Source organism: Chrysemys picta, chromosome 1 (assembly GCF_011386835.1).
Source record: "Chrysemys picta bellii isolate R12L10 chromosome 1, ASM1138683v2, whole genome shotgun sequence".
Lineage (NCBI taxonomy): Eukaryota > Metazoa > Chordata > Testudines > Emydidae > Chrysemys > Chrysemys picta.
Genome location: NC_088791.1, coordinates 95274988 through 95292836, shown reverse-complemented (window position 1 = coordinate 95292836; position 17849 = coordinate 95274988). Strand labels below are relative to the sequence as shown.

Genomic DNA, 17849 nt, shown 5'->3' with positions numbered 1-17849 from the left:
CCCACCCCCACCTCTGGGGACCGAGTGACACAGAGAGAGAGACACACAGTTAGGTTTTCTTACCTCGGTATGCTGTGCTTTGAATGCTGGGGTGCGTGGAAATAGGGGCAGGTACATCCGCGCCCCCTCCCTCCCCTCAGAGCTATAGAACGGACTCTTTCAATCACACAGAAGAGCAGGCGGTGGCTCATCGCTCCAGCTCTTTGATGGACCGAAGCTGCCACAGTTTCATTGCAAAAGTCTTCGCCTTCTGCAAGGAACGGGGAGGGGGGAAAAACAGCCTAAGACTTGAAGGGGATATACACTTCTTTCTTAGGTTTCCAATGGCAACCGAATATACCACAGATGAATATCCAGAGAGAGAGAGAGAGTGTGTGTGTGTGTGCGCGCGCGCATAAGACACAGAGAGAGGAGTGAGATGCACAGCTGCTGAGTCCACAGGCAGTGCAGGGTGTAACCTAGCAGGGGCATGTCAGCGCTCATGGGAAGAGACAAGCGGACATAGACAGAGGGGCAGACAGACGGTCTGAGGGAAAGAGCCTTGAAGCATGGAGGAGAACGTGGCCTTTATCCTAAGGCCTGAGCAGTCCCACCAGTGATAGGAGTGAGCCAGCACCTGGCAGGGTGGGAACAGGGAGGGTCTGCTGTCTGATTGATACTCACAGGGGCAAAGTATAACTACACCCCCATACACACAGGCACGCTCGTAATCCCACACACCAACTTACTGTGCACATGCACACCACCCTACACACACTCCATACATGCAGCCTCACACACCAACTTGCTGATACACACACACACACACACCTCAGCCCCATACACATACAACCCCCCGCAGTGTCACCAATTTACCAATACACACACACCAGCCCCATACACATACACCCCCACAGCCTCACACACCAATTTACTCCGACACCCACATTTACACACACACAAACTCACACACCAACCTACTCGTACTCACACACCACCCTACACATACCCCTACACCAACTTTCTCATACATATACTCCACCCCTAGACATATGCAGCCCCCCCACAGCCTCACACACCAACCTGTTCACACACACACACACACATACAAACCCAAACCTCCACCCACCGAATGAGAGGCTCACCATTTCTCTCAATCACACCCAACATGCCCACCCCACCACAAAACACACACACACACACAGCCAAACATATGCTGTCTTTCAGATACTCATCACACAAATGCTCATACAATCAACACACAACATACACCATCACACACACACAAATACATGCCAAACACACCACATCACAAACATTCACCATTACACAACACACACCAACCACTTGAACACATACAACACCACACAAACACACCCCATTAAACAAACACAAATACATACCAAACACCCACACACAGAGATATGGATACATGTACAACCACCATCATTCAGACATGCTTATCACACAAATATACTATAAATACAAACCACACATAACACACAAACTTACACCAAAAATACACACCAAACCCCATCACACAAACATACACCACCACACAGGCACAAATATACACCACACAAGCACAAATACACAGTAACACACCTGGACAAATATTTTTCATCACACATACTACACACAAACACACCACCACACAAACATACACCAGGAGACAAAGACTACACACATAACATCAACACATCCCACTGCATGCAAAAAAGTGACATTCTCCAAATAGCTGGTAAACAGGAACTTCATTTGGAAATCAGTGTATTGCTCTATACACCTGCGCACCACACACACTCACTCTCTCACACACACACACACACACAATTGCACCTAGTCAGCTTTGACTCTGCCCCTCTCTTTTATCCATTTCTCCAGTCTCCCAGCACTGTCCATCTCTCTGTCCACCAATACACATTGCAGTTCAGTGACTGAGCATCTAGAGGAAAAGCATCCTACATACATTCACACTCCTCCCTCCCTCCTCCTCCCTTCCTCTTTTCCATTGGCATCCGATGGATATAATTTGCATGCATAGAAGAGTGCGAGGTCCCACCAGCCCAGAGTGCTGTGAAATTGGCTAATAGCGGCATCAGGGGACGTGACTGCAAAGTCTAAACACAGTGAAGTAATGCGTGAACCCTAATGGAAGGTGGGGGGCTGGAGGGGAAAGTGACCGTTTCTTTTAGGTCCAAGTAGGGACAGGGAGACAAGGGAATGGGTGGGAGGGGGTGGCAGAGAGATGCAGGCAGGCCGGATGACATTGAGAATAGAGTTCTGTAAGGCTTGCTAACAGGCATGGTAATGCCACTGCATGAGGTTCAGAGTTCATGACTGCGGGTGAGCAGGGCCCTGTGTAAGGTCAAGTGAGTGTGTCTGTGCCTCGTTAGAGAGGAGAATACCTGTCTGCGTGCGCGGATGTGAATGCGCACGGATGACGTATGGGGGTGTCAGGTTGGGTGTGGCTGTGATTGTGAGTGGATTGGTTCATGAGGGGAGGGTGAAGGAGCACGTACAGTGTATGGGTTTGGGGGTTTGGGTATGTGGCCAGCTGTACGTGTGCACAGATGCTACATGAGTTTGTGTCTGTATGGATGGTGCGGGTGTGAATGGGTTTGTGTCTGTCTGGGAGAGGTGTGTCCCGGTCAGTATACGTCTGCGTGAGCAGAAACGCAATGCGCAGCGTGTGTAGATGTGCGCAGACAGCCCAGGAGCCCAGCGCAGCCCTGGTGGAAGCAGGGGATGAGGTCAGTGTTATCATGCCTGCCTGCCCCAATTTGGAATCCCGCCCTGTGTGCACCTGGGTTTTGTGGGAGGAGGCACGGGCAGAGCAGACAAATCCTGAAGCCGCTGCACACGCAAAGCTCTCATTGAAGGCGATGGGCCAACTCAATCAATGAGGGGGCGGCTAGAGGTGCAGATTCCCCCCACCCCAGCAGTTCCTGGGGGGCTCGTGCTGACTCAGGCAGGGGAATGGCCCCGGGAGCTCACCCTACAGCACACGCTGTGCCACCCTTTGGAAAGGTGAAGTGTGGCCTACACCTGACCCTGTCTGCTGGTGCAAGGGAGGGGCGGATCCTGCCCTCCCCCAACTCCAGCTCCGTAGACCGGAGGAGGAGTCCCTGGACTAGGAGAGCATAGGCCTTTGCAGGGCTGGACGCAAGCCAGACCTAGTTTCAACGACTCCCTACCAAGGCGGACTTCCCAGTGACATCAGTGAGTGATTTCCCTGAGCGAGGGCTCAGGAAAAATGGAGGAAGGCCATCAAGATACGGTCCTGTTTGTGTGTGTGTCTGTGTGTCTGTTCTGGTAAGTACAAACAGACACACCCGATACACACACAATCCTCAACACAGTTAGTGAGACACACAAACACTCTCCCTCACAAAACTGCCTAGCCAACACAAACACCCCTGCACCACACTCCCACACCTCCTCACACTCCTAAAAGCACATACACACACACAAACACAAACACAACGCTCCTTAGCTCAAACACTCCTCCCTCCCCCTCCTACACACACACCAAACACACACACAGACACAGGTTCTGATCCTGCTCACACAGCCCCACAAAAGGGGATAGAAAGAGGGCTGGGGGACTCCCACATTCCCCCCCCCCTCAGCAGTACCAAAACGAACTCCCCCTCCTCGTATGATGCCAGCTCTCTGGAGGAACCCTCTCCTTGCCCTCTGACCTGCAGGGGACCCACGGTACTGAGGATCTGGCTTGCGGTGGGTATCCTTTCCTCCCCAATAGCACCTGCGTATGTTCTCCGCTAACATTTCTTTTGCATTATAGGTGATAAATAATGTAGGCTGCAAGGGGAGAGGAGAGACAGTACACTGGAGCAGAGGATGGCACACCCGTGATACCGGACGAAAGCCGACACATGCTACCCACACTGGTGGCTGTTGCTGACCCCCATTATAGCCACGCAGAGCTGACAGCTATTCCAGTGAAAGCACTGTAGGAAGGGCGCTTTAAAAGGGCTCTGTAGTCCATGTTTCTTGCAGTAGCAGGAGGAAGGCCTCTCTCATACAGGCAGCAAGGTGGATCTTCAGCTCTGAGCTAAGCACTGACAAGACTTGCCAGTGGAGATGGGAGCTGTCACCCTAACCCTGCCCTTCTTGCCATCTGCTGTTGGGCTTTATGACACGGCAAAATCACCTTAGCTTGTTAAACAAAGAATGAGAGAGAGAGAGAGAGAGAGAGAGGAGAGAAGGCGCATGTGTGTCTGAATGGTGTGTTTGTGGGGCTGCGAGTGATGTATGCTGTCTTGTGTGTATGCCCTTTTGTGTGGTGTCTGACAGGCACACGCACACACATGCACATGTACCAACAATGTTATGCCTGAGTATTTGTGTAGGATCACTGTGGATAACTGGTGTGTGGCGTGTGCATCTGTGAATGTTTTCTGCATGTGTGTAGCCTCTGCATGTCCGTGACATGTGAATACATTCTGTATGAATAGCACCTGTGCGAGTGTGGTGATGTGTGTGTAATTTGTGTGGAGGTGTGTTCTGTGTGCACATGAATATGTTCTGTATGCATAGCACCAGTGTGAGCATGGTGATGTGGGTGTAACTTGTGTGTAAGTTTGGGGGGGGGGGGTGTTCTGTGTGCATGTGAGTATGTTCCATTTGCATAACACCTGTATGAGTGAGGTGATTTGCGTGTAACTTTTGTGTTTGTGTGGTGTGTGCAAATGCATTCTGTGTGTATAGCACTTGTGTGCCTGGCAACTGTGGGATCTGTGAATAACTTCTTTGTGTTGTGTGTGTTTTTGTGCATGTGTTCTGTGTGTATAGCATCTGCATGGCTCCCATTGTTAGGGTATCTGTGTACAATGTAGGTCGTGTGTGTCTTTACTGCATGCGGGCGCGTGTGGTCGTTCATAGGGTGTTCCTTTCTAAGGTGAAGCAGACAGGCTGGCTCTCCTCCCAGTCTCTGGTTCTCCTTCCTCACCCTCCCTCACTCGTTTGTTCAGTGACCGCAGGTCGCTCAGCCCTAAAAATCATTCCCCAGAGCTAGGTAGACCAAGGAGTTCCCATCCCCAGAATCCCCGATACATGCCTGGAACCCTACTCTCCCCCTGGCCTGGGAGCACAACACAGACACTGCCGACAGTCAACAGGAACACAGAAGCTAGTCCCCCGCTCTTTATACTTAGACTGAGGAGGCTGGGATGGGCGGAGGCAGGCTTGGAGGACAGAGACATGTGTTAGAGAACAATACTGGTCACCTGGAGGATGCAAGAAAGAGACCTCCATGGGCTACCCAGCACTATCCACCCCCGGAACGCACGACTCCCATTGATGAGGCAGGAGCCACGAACCAGACCAGAAGAAAGAAGATCTGACCAGAATCTTCATCCCAACATGAGTTGAACCATAAACCTTTAGCCACATCCACATCCAACCTCCCAAAACCCAACCACGACCCTGAACTTTCACCTAAATCCCTGAATCCAACCTTCACCCAACCCCCTTGAATCCATCCATGACCCTGAACCTTCACTCAAACTCCTGAACCCAACCATGGCCATGAGTCTTCACCCAACTCTCCTGAACCCAATCACAACCCTGAACCTTCACCTAACCCCTGTGCACTAAAGCCCAAGCCTTTGCCTAACACCCCTGATCTGAAGGAGGGCAGGAACACCAGGGGTACTGAGTCTTTACCCAAATATCAAACCCTGAACCTTTCCCCACAATCACTTGACCAAACTTCAGAATCAAGCAGCCCAGGAGCCTTCTTCCAAATGCTGTGACCTGAGCCCATTACCTGACTCAAACCACCTCAGTGCCCTGAACCAAAATCCTGAGCCCCAAATGTTTGTCCAACACCTCAGTCTTTGTCTTTGCTCTGAACCCTGGATCTTCACCCAAACCCTCTGAACTAAGCCACTGAAACAAAATTCTAGCACCTGAACCAAACCCCCGAATGGGAACCTTCCCTCAAATGCCCTGAGCAGAGTCCCGAACGTCCACCCACCCACCTGGAGGCAAGCCCCAAACTCTCACCCAAGCCTATAGTTCAAGCCCTGACCCCAAACCTTCGCCCCACATCCTTCAAATTGAACTTCAAGCCCTGAATCTTCCCCCATTCGTCCGGATCCAATCCCAAATTTTATGGCGAAAATCCCAAACCTCATGGAGAAAATCCTGAATCTTCACACAGCCCCGTAAATTGAAGATCGATTAATCCTTTGCAGGTGGGAAAGTTCAACCTTGGAACCCTCCCTCGCACCAGTGTCTCCCACCTGGTACATCAAAGCCTTATGGGAAAATCCTGGTTGGGTTCTTCTGCTGCTCTTGGGGGGCTGCATCCAGAGGCCATTCCATGGGGCTCAGGAAGCTCTTCCCAGTCTTGTCCCCACATGGCAGAAGAGGCTAAAAGGTGCCCCTCTCCCAGTCTGACACCAGTGCAAATTTAGTGACCATTTCACTGGTGACGCTCCAACCAGGAAAACCTCCCTGTTAATATTCAAACACACAGCTCCGCCAGAGCCCTCTGAGTCTGGCCCCCAGCACCACCTGCTATTCTACTCTTGGGCTCTGCTGATGTATCTCACTCCTGATCTGTGGCACCTCTTCCCCCATGCGAATCCTGAGCGCCACACAGAACTCTGCCAAGGTGCTTCAACCCTCACCTGCAGCCTGCCCTCCCCTCCCAGCTATTCCAGCCCTGGACACACACACACACACACACCCCACAGCCCTGCCAATGCAGTTCAATCGTCTGCCCTGCAGCATAACCTGCTGCTCCATTTCTAGGGCCCCCTTAGGCAGAAAGAGAGACCGAGTCCCTGATTGCCATTCTGGCTAGATTCTGATTACTAAAACATGCCCCTCCAGAAGATACATTAATAGCCCATAAAGTTAACTTAATCCAGCCAATCTTGTGTGGTCTCTGCCTGAATTCTTGATTAAATTAACATTATTGAGTCTTAATTAGCATGTGAGGCAGAGGTGGCATTACTAATGGAGATAATGCACAACGTTAAGAATAAACAGGCCGCCCTTCCCCCTGCCGCACATGCAAATCTCCTTTGGGATTGAGGTGATGTGAGATTCCCCCAATGATAAGCCATGCTGAGGGGAAGGGGTGCTCTGGGCCAGAACGACTGACAGGACACACGGGCAAATCAATGCACCAGGGAGCGTCATTCCTCTCTGCCAACATCCAGCCCCAGCCCCTCATCCCCGGGGGTGAGTCCCACATCACTGGCCTTGGAAGCAGAACCGCAGCTGATCCTGACCAGATTCTACCTCCAGGTGCTTCGGGGCACACAGCTCGCTCAGGGAGTGAGAGTGCTCAGCCCACATTGATCCCTCCGGCCTTCCAACTCACCCTCAGTAGGAGAGGAGGGCTAACAAGGTAAGATCTCAAAAGGCCAGGGCGGCACCAGTGGAGACTGCTCAGAGGCATGTGGGGTTGACAGGGAAAGGAGCTCAAAGGAGGCAGACAAGGGATCTCTGGGAAGATTTAGAGGGCTGCAATTCACACATGCATTTCTTGACCAGGTAAGAAATGGACTGGGGTGCTAGGTTAGTGTACAGAGGGACAGTGTAATGGGGGCAGGCTTGGCAGTGCAGTGGGTGGTTGCTTGAGGCTGGGGCTTAAGATCACAAGTTAAATGAGTTCAGTGGGTCTGAGGCTCGTGTGCTGTTTGTGCACGCCTCAAACCCACGAGCCAGAACCGAGCCGCTCTGTTACTTCCAGCCAGGACTGACTGGCTCTGGCCAAGAGATCTGCTGCAGTGGAATAGCAGAGGGGAAGCTGCAGGTCATGACAAGCCTGCACAGCCAGAGCTGTGGGTGGGAGCTGGACTAGCGGTGGGTGCTGAAAGCCAGGGTAAGATGCATTGGCAGAGCTGGGAGTGGGAGCTGAAGACTGGCACAGCAAGCAGTGAAGCGGGTCTGGACTGGAGCGCCTCAGCAGAGCTGTGGGTGGGAAGCTCGCCCAGTGCCTGCCTGCGCTATACTGCCTCTAGACAGTGATTTCAGACTTTTATTTTCATGGGCAGGAAAAATCACTCACAAAATGTGAAGAGAAAAAAACTGAAGAGCCAGCGAAGGGGGGGATGTCTGTACCCAGGGCAGTGCTGAGAGCGTGTTGCTGGCACCCCCACAGCGCAGCCTTGCCTCTCCCTCAGTGCCCGCAGAGCACCGCTGCTCCCAGAAACACACGGGGAGACTTTGTGGAGGTGCCAAGGCACATGAGAGGGGCAGCCTGGCACACTCACGGGTGCACGCCGTTGGGTCCCTAGGACATCACACAACTATCATCATCATGCTCTGGAGGAGGACATGTCCCAACGGGCTGAAGTCTCTCCCATCCCTCTTTCCCTGACCGCTAGCACCCATAACTGCAGAGATGGAGACTTGGGGCCTGATCCAACGCTCACTTGAATAGAAAGATTCCCAATGGGCTTTGGATCAGGCCCTGAAGCATCAGTCTGCACTATGTGCCTTGCTGTGGTGGAAGCTGGTTATAGTCCCTCTCACACACGGCAGTGACATTCAGCACCAGGTCTGCTCCCTGCAGCATTCCCAGGCCCCTGATGGTCCCGGGGCTGAGGAAGCCACGGCAGGGACTTAGCTCTCCCACAAGGCAGTGCAGAACACTCACCCCTCAGGCCAGCCAGCCAGCCCCACCAAAGCCATTTCTTGCAATCTTTCTTCTCTAATCCTGTTGAGCCATTTTTAAGTTCCTTTGAGGCGGAGATGGAAAAGCCGCTGCTGCCCTAAGATGTTTTCCTGACCTGGCTCAACTCAAGATAAAGGCTTTGATTTCAAACATTGCAGTGGGATCTGTCAATAGTCCATAATATGGTTTAAGGAAAACAAACAGAGACACATAGCCCTGCTGGCATTAGGTGAGAGAGTGCGGATGGAGAAGACAGAGGGAGGAGAGAGAGCACAGAAGAGAGAGGGAAAGGGAGAGCGGGGAGCGAGGGAGGCGTAGGAGGAAAAGAGATGGAAGTGGGGAAGGAGAGACAGAGATACACGGAGTATATTGCAGGGATTATCTCCTGCCCAGCCTCTCCCACCCATAGGTATCTCCAGCAGACATAATGGTACCAATGGCAGGGCTGTGGAAAACTCCAGGGACCCGGTTTTTCACACCAAATTCCCTCTCCTTCCCTTGTGCCCCTCACCTACACGGCAAGCACATGCTCCAGGTGACTGTCCCCACCACCCTCCCCCTTGCTATAGTCTACCTGGAAAGTTGCCTTTTATCCTGACAGCTACAAAGAGGATCTGGGAAAGGGGAAACACCCACAGTATTAACCCAGACTGCACAGCCAGGAGGTCTCTGAGACTGGAGATGATGCACAGAGCAGCCCCTAGTTTGCCCTTAGCGTGACCCTGACTCAGGGGGAGGAGATGGGATACAACCCAGGAGACTCTCCTAGTTGGTTGTGGGTAGACTACAGCTGCATGCCAGCCAGGTGGGCGCCGCACTCCAGACGGGGCCTCCAAAAACTGGGCAGAGGGCCAGGGGAGCAGCCAGAGGAGCAAGGGCTGAGGAGGACAAGGGGGGAGATTATGGGAATGAAAAACCAGAGGCCCTGCAAGGCGGTGATTCCGGAGTCTTGTGATATAACTGGGTGCTACAGATAGAGCGGCTCTGTTCTGTGCCCCAGACCTCCCCATGCTGCTCACCTCTGCTACTTCCTCCTTCCCCTCCTCCCTCACCCTGGGCCAATCGACCACCCCTGAGCCCTCCTTCCCTCTCTCATCATTAAGTCCCCTCTCCCCTCTCTTGCTCCCTACATTGCAACCACCTTCAGCATCCCACTTGCAACTGGTCCCTTCCCCAGCTCTCCACACAGCCCTCCCTAGACCCTGACGCTCTCCGTAACCCATCCCTAATTCTCCCTTTCTCAGCAAAGTGCCAGGGAGAGCAGCTCTCTCACCAGCCACCTCACGCAGCCCTTAATCTGGACGGCTTGGAAACCACTTTCCCTCCTTAGAGCTGACCTCCTTCTGTAGGCTGCTGCTGGCTCCTTCTTCCCACCCCTTCACCTCCATCGCCATGGACCACTCCATTCCCCCCAAACCTTCTCTAGAGCCCTAGTTTCCTCCCGTCCAGGTTCTGCCCCTCTTTAGCAATCTGCTCTGTCCCAAAGGGCACTCCTCTCTGCCTACAGGCCCGTCCCTGCGGAAGTCTGGGGAAAATTCTTTCCTAACCGCAAATATGGTGATCAGTTAGACCCTAAGCATGTGGGCAACACCCACCAGCCAGATACCTGGGAGAGAATCCTCTGAAGTAATTCTGTGCCCTCCCCATCTAGTGTCCCATTTTCAGTCATTGGAGATACTTGCTAATAGCAAACACAGATGGGCCATATGCTCAATGCCTCAAAGACAGACATGCTCCTCTCAGAGCCTCCTCAAACACAACTCCAGCTCCTCTAGCTCCCTCCTTGATTCCTGTCTCCAACCATTAGTGTCCTCCTGAATTTCCCGTTTCCTGTGCCTGCAGATTTGCCTAGCATCACTTCCACAACCTTGCCTGTGCGTCGGTTGCTGCCTTAAAATCCCCATCCAGGTCCTCATCTCCTCTGGCCTTGGCTTTGACCTCTCTTCTCTCTAGCCTCCCCAGGTCTCGCTCTCGAGGCTTCTGCATGTGCAGAATCACACTGCTGGACTTCTCACCCATGCAAAGGAGCAGACACATCAGTCTGAGATTCCATCGGGTCCCCGTATATCCCAGAATGAAGTTCACAAGCACCTTCCTTGTTTGTAATGCCCTCTGTGGTCTTGCTCCACCCCACCTCGTGGACCTTGACTCTCTCCACTAACCACAAAGCCCCCTCCCTGCTTCTTCCACTCATCTCATACCAGCCTCCTCTTTGTCCTTTCACACAATCCCAGCACTGTTGGCGTGACAGCCTTCTCTGCATTTCCTGTTCACCATTTCTCATTGCCATATCATATCAAATCTCATCTGGAAACACCCCTTTTCTCTCAGGCCTATGTCCCTCTGCCATTATTTATTATTTAATTCTGCTCTGGCATATTGGGGTCTGCCGTGAACGAAAGACACTGTTCAATGCCGTGCTTTTTTAGTGAGCAATGAGAAGAGTAGAAATAACAGATTTAAGATGGACAAGAAAGGAGCAGTTGAAATTGCAGAAAGAAGTTGGTTTTTACAACCAGATTAACACAGGAATGGAATCAAATTCCAGAAGGAGCAAGGAAAGCAAAATTGCCTGAGATCTTCCACATGAGCCCATGACGGGGACGGGATAGAGACAGATGTGACACTCAGGCTCCAGATACCCCAAGGGGAGAGCAGGGGGGTTGAACCCAAAAGAATAAGAAGTCAAATCAATGGATTGTGTACAATAAATGTCACAAAAAGTGGGGCAAGGCAATCAATTCACATGGGGGGTGTCTGTAGGGGCATCCCTTCCCGCAATCTTGGAGCTGGACTGTGACTCAGGTCTAACTGCTATCAAAGATGACCTTCTGTCACGGAGTTCGGGATGCAGTCCAGACCAGTGAGGTGTTATGTCACCTTCTACCCTGTAACTCCCTGCCTACGACGTTCACAGTCAGCAACACTCGTGCATGTCACACCCTGAGTGTCTCTGTATAGCTGCAGCCCTGATCCAGCAGCCTGCCAGCAACAAACCAGACACACTCCCTGGTCTCTACCCACCTTGGTTACTACCTGCAGGGTGTCCCCAACACCCTACCAGTCCCGAATTTTCCCAAAACAATATGCTCTACAATGTCCAGCCCTGTCCTGGACAGTTCAGAGAAATAATATGGTTCTTTTGTTCTTCTGAAGACACGAAAGCACATCACAGCTTATTAACGTAACTGGGGTAAATACACCCTTCCCTTTAAACACAGCACTGAGTTGGTTTATAAGAAAAAATTAAAAAAGATTAACAAAATAGGCAGAAGATTAACTGAGTTCATGCACAAGGAATGACAGAAAGCGTTACAAGTAAAACAAAACAAAACATGCTTCTAAAAGTCTAAAACTTAATCTAGCTAGATACAGGCTTTGTTCAAGATGGTTACTCTCACCAGTCATTGTTCTTCCCAGCCATGGCTGACTTTCCCTCAGTTGGGATCTTCCACAGAAGAACAAGAGGCTGGTTTCCCTTGTCTTCCTAGGTGAAAGAGCTTCGCCTAAGCATGTTTCTCACCTATAGTTAGTTTCCAGAAACGTCAACCCCCCCATTGGTTGAAGGACCCATCTTTCTCAGCTTGCAAGAAGAGCTCTCTTCCCTTGTGTCTGCCTAGTGATGGATAACCTAGGGGTTCTCTACCCCTCCCTTTATAGTCCAGTAAACCTTTGAAAGCATCTCTCTCAAAGTTCATTGACTTCACAGGAAGGGAAGAACAGCATGAGGTCATCCTGAAGCAGTCTTCCCAGCCCCCTGCTAAATTCTCTGTAAATGGGGCTTCCATTGTTTTTGGCCACACCTTGCTTAATTTCTTTGAAGACAGATAGATAGCTGTGACATTCAATCCCTCCTGTCTGGGAGAGACCTGTTTCTCCCTTTGGGTCACTGACTTTAAAGCATAATATCATTAAGTATCCATATTTCCTCAGATAGTGTTAATACACACATTTCACAATTATATTAATCACCAGTGTGATATTAGCTTTCAAAAAAGACCTCACTCTATACACTTTTATAATACAGTAATATTGTATACAATCAGCATCACTTGAGATGTAGCCCCTCTATTTTTTACTGACCAGTAAACCTTTGCAATGTATTCTTTGAAAAGTAAAACCCAGACCAAGTTTCTCTCTCCTGCTGGGACACAGATGCCATGCTGTCTCCTCCCTGACTTGTTGGCTTGATAGCTTTGTTTACCAAATATGTAAAAAATAGACCTTCATTGTCTTTGCCTGAAGTCCCGGCTGGTCAGAGAACCAACTACACATCACTTTGTCTAATGTGCTTACTCACTGCTTGCCAAACATATTTTAAGAATATAAATCTAGGGCATATTCATAACATTTTGTACACACCTCGTGTATACATCATGCAAGAATATTAATGAACAGTGAGTTATTAGTTTTCCAATGATATCCTGCCTGACATCCTTTAGATACAGATTATAACCATAGTGAGTTGGAGTACACTGAAATGGTCAGGCCATCTGAAACCCCTCACCTGATACCAGTGAGCCCCTTGCCCTCTGGCACTGGGATGCTCTTAGGGTCACAGCTCCCCCATTACAAAGCTGCAGGAGGGTTAGCCACTGGCTGACCCAGACGCAGCAGGTCAGAGCCCTCTTTCCTGGAGAGGACATCTGCCACCATATTTCCTTTGCCCTTTATATAGAAGAAACCTGTGTTGTCACCTTTGTCTGTTTGCAGTCTCCAGGACAGAATAGCAGCGAGTATCCATAATTACACCTACTGACGTGTTACAAACATTGCACAGTGATATAATGACCAGTGTGTTATTACATTTTACACGATATATTACAAGTCACCTTTTAAATAAGTAGTATGACTCCAGTGTATGAGGTGTAATGAATATGTCAGGCCTGACAAGAGTTGCTGACACACCATACTGAACCCCAAATGGGTGTCGGTGTCACACCTTCCCTGCCCCAGAACCCTGTAGGGAGAGTGTCTGTGGGATGGAGTTAATTCCCCCGACACCTTACCTCCCCTCTCCAAGGGTGCTGTTCTGGTGCCTGTCTGTGACTAAAACCTAATCCCACTCAAATCCCCGTTCCCACTCACTGAACATGTTGTCCCCTTGCTAGATTGTCTGTGACAGAGCTAATCCCTCTGAAGTCCCTTCAACCTTCCTGGACTTCTATCCCACTGCTACACTATTAGCATCTCACGGCTAATCCTTTTGTTATCTGACCCCATTGTCCTGCTTTGTGACTGGGGGGCTGATCCCCTTGACCCTGCAGTCCTGGTGCTGGACTGTCTGTGACAGGGAGGGGGGCTGGTCCCCCTGAAATTGTCCTTCAAACCTAGATTATTCTAGCAAGTTTTTTTTGTGACAGAGTTCCCATCTGACCACAGACCATCCCTCCCCTCCTTATGAGGCCACTTCCTATACCATGTTTCTAGAACACCTGGGAGTGGGGGTCTTACCCCCCTTGCAGGCTCAGTCAGTCTACAATGGGGCAGGTCCCCTCTTCTCTGGGCTCCCTTGGCTTTTTCAACCATGTCTGCAGTTTTCCCCAGCAGCGAGACAGGAACGCAATAAAATGAAAAACGCAGTCAGCCGAAGCACAAGATTATGCAGAAATTAGAGACGGAAAAGGCCTCTTAAGTCATATCCTCCTGACTCCCGGCCAAGGCAGGATTGTTCCCCGCAGTATTTTTCACCTGCCTATCTTTAATTGCCCCGAGCGATCACGTCTCCAACACTCCCCTCGGGAGAGCCTTCCGTAGCCTAATCGAGCCTCACGGCAGGAAGTGTTTCCTGACAGCCAGCTGAAATTTTTCCCTTTGCTCAGTTTCATCCCATTACTCCAATTTACACCGTCTTGCACCACCTTAAGCAATTCCTCTCCCTCCTTGGTGTTTCCACCTCTTCACTGTGTGCAGACTGTTATCGTGTCATCGGTTAGCCAAGCTCTACATATTTAGCGCGTTTAATCTTTACTCATAAATCAGTCCCTCCAGTCCCTTAATCATTTTTCTGCCTCTTCTCTGAATTCACTCCAATTTGTCAACATCCTTCTGCTAGCAAGGCACCCAGGACGGAGCGCTGTTTTCTAGGCGGGTCTCACTAGAGCAGTGCAGAGAGGAACTATTAGCCGCTCGCTCCGGGGCATGTCGTCTCTGGATGTTGTCATATACAGACACCGTGAGAGCTAGCTCATTACATACAGCTGGCACCAGGGAATAGAATTCAAGAGCTTTATCTTTTGAAGCACAAACTCTCTGCCCAGGGAGTTAAAGTAGCAGAACAGGAGCTCTGACAGGAAAGGGGGTTGATATATACCTGGGCAAGGCTGTTCAAGTCTAGGAGGGGGCAGTGGTTCACACACATGTCCCAGCACAAAGAGTAGCTCACTTAGTTCATCCAGGAGAGAGGACCTCAGATACCCCAACAACTCTAACACACAAGCCATAGAAAGAACTGATGTGAGCCCTGACATATCCCAGCTAGCCAAGCGGACACAATCAGGGTAAGAGTTTGTATGTCTAGAGCATCTTCCATCCAATGATCTCAAAGCACTTCACAAACATTAGCTTGTACCAATAATGATTAATGAAGTACAATATGTGAATGTTAGGCCCATATTACAGCTATGGAACCTGAGGCATGGAGCGATGATGTGACTTGCCAAAGCTCACATAGGACAGCCAGGGCAAAGCCAGGAAAAGGACCCAGGTATTCTTACTCCCAGCCCCCACACCTCACCCACAGGACAAGCCACCTACCAAAAGCAAATACCCACACACGTGCCAGAGAACGAGACAATGTATGTATGTGCAGTGAATGGTCACTGCTCCTCCTCTGCATTGGTACCCACCAGCACAGACACAACAATGCCGATAACAGCAACTTGCATTTATATAGACGCTTTAACTCAAAGCTCACCGAGTGCTCTACTAAGATGAACCCATCCACTCCCCTCTGGACAAAATCTCTCCTATCAGAACCCTGACCTCAAAATTGTTCTTCCCAACCCCGGGGAACCTTGTGCTTTTCTATAGGTTCAACAAAGCTTCTTCTTGACCTAAGTTCTCAGAATGCCTGAAAGTCTTCAGATTTCAGCATGGCCGGACAAGACTCACTGGGCCTGAGGCAGAGCCCAATAGTAGGAGATACATTCCCCATCACTAGCTGGAGACTGGGATGGAGGGGTCCTTGGACTCAGTTTATCAACGTATTAGATTATGCAAGGTGTGGCTAAATAGATAGATCTGGGTTTTCATACCATATTCATCACCATGGTATCAGATACCATTCCATATATAGAGTGCTATTTAGCAACAATACCTTTCCAACCCAGGGCCAGCTGTGAGTATTAATTACCTGTGTGAGTACTGATGACCCCAGTGTAAACCCTAAGATCATTAACCTCAGCCTAATGGCTGATCAACTTGTTTCCCCCTAAAATACCTTGGGCACAAGGCACCCCAAAGTACCCATCCCTCTTCCATACATCAGCCAGGTAGAGATCTCATTGTCTTTGAGTTTCTATTGACTGGTATGTATGGAGCACATAAAACCAGTCTCCTCAGTATTAGAAAATTATTTTATGGATTCCATCTCCCATGTATTTTTATAGTTCTCCTCACTGTGGTATGTGGGCACCTCTTAAACCCCCATGACTCATGAGGTAGGTAAGAATGCTAATTATCATCTTCTAAACGAGGAACCAAGGCACAGATAAACTACAGTAGAACCTCACAGTTACAAACACCAGAGTTATGAATTGACAAGTCAACCACACGCCTTATTTGGAACTGGAAGTATGCAAAGGCAGCAAAGACAAAAACAAACAAACAAAAACAAACACAAATAAAAACAAAAACAAAAGTACAATAGTGTGTTAAACATAAACTACCAAAAAAATAAAGGGAAAGTTTTAAAAAAAAGATTTGACAAGGTAGGAAAACTAGTTCTGTGCTTGTTTTATTTTAAGATGGCTAAAAGCAGCATTTTTCTTCTGCCTTGAAAAGTTTCAAAGCTGTATTAAGTCAATGTTCAGTTATAAACTTTTGAAAGAACAGCCACAACGTTTTGTTCTGTGTTCTGAACAATTTGGAGTTACGAATAACCTCCATTCCCGAGGTGTTTGTAACTCTGAGAGTCTACTGTAAATGACATGCCTAACATCACCCAAGGAGTATGTGGTAGAGGTGAGAATTAAGCCCAGGTCTTCTGAAGCCTAGTGCAATGCCCATAACCACAAGACCATCCTTCGCCTGAAGCTCCCAACTGGCTATCCTACCGTTGATGTCATTCCTGTGACACCAATGCTGCCTAAGTAGCACACCTGGCTCTTTTTTGTCAGCACGTATAGCATTAATCCTGTTTCGTGACAGTAGGAAAGCTCTCGCACCAGATCACCTCTGGAAGGAGGAGGGTCACTGACCTTCAACCTGGTCCCTCACCTTTGAACTCTTGCCTTTCAGCCCAACACAAGCCATTCTATAAACACCTTCTTTCTAGAAATGTGCTGCCCAGAATATTTTGTTCCTTGACACGCCAACATTCAATGTGGTGCTAGGATTCCTGTCTTTATGACCTGACTCAACATCATCACCAATTGAGGCTATGTCACTTAGTTGCAAAGCCTCATGTGAAACTGAGATTGCCTGATTGCCTGTAAGAATGCAGGCCAAAACCATGACCATCCAGAGAATTTCAAAACGGCAGTGACCCAGGCTGGGGCTGGCCTAGGAGATTTTACACCATCTGTAGAAACTGAAGGATATGTCTGAGGGATAGCACTCCCTAGTTTTCTGCCAGCACTGAGGACATCCTGTCATCCTGGCCAGCGCTTTTGTTCTTTTGAAAAAGGAAACAAAACCACTCACACTGAATGCAATGGGGACTGCTCCCTAGGCAAATGGCACCAACACCTTTCCATATGCGATTGCTGTAGCACCCCGACCCCACACTGCCACCTGGTCTACAATGGGCCAGGTTCTTGTCTAAAATGAGGCACTGCTGTGGTATGTCTTTTGTCAGATGATGTGTGATGTGCTCTCCTGAGTTAAACTGGCTCTGACCCAGCTGCTAGGATCTGCTGGAGCTTTCGAGGATCTAAACAGGCCTCCATGCAGCTGCTATGATTTTTCATGGCTGAAATGGCTCTGATATGGCCATTAAGGTCTTCTGAGCCTAAACTAGTTTTGATGAGACTGCTAAGATCTCTCC

General features: G+C 49.7%; 1 protein-coding gene across 5 annotated transcripts in view; it reads right to left on the bottom strand.

Moving 5' to 3' along the window:
• The window catches only part of ELFN2 (extracellular leucine rich repeat and fibronectin type III domain containing 2), a 57577-nt gene that overhangs the window by 37649 nt on the left and 2079 nt on the right, over nt 1-17849 (bottom strand). For 2 of the 5 annotated variants that reach the window (XM_065581455.1, XM_042843571.2), the window contains exon 2: nt 64-250. The exons of the other annotated variants lie outside the window; for them this stretch is intronic. The gene's annotated coding sequence lies outside the window, so the exon portion shown is untranslated. The remainder of the gene's footprint in view (nt 1-63; nt 251-17849) is intronic. 5 annotated transcript variants of the gene reach the window in all.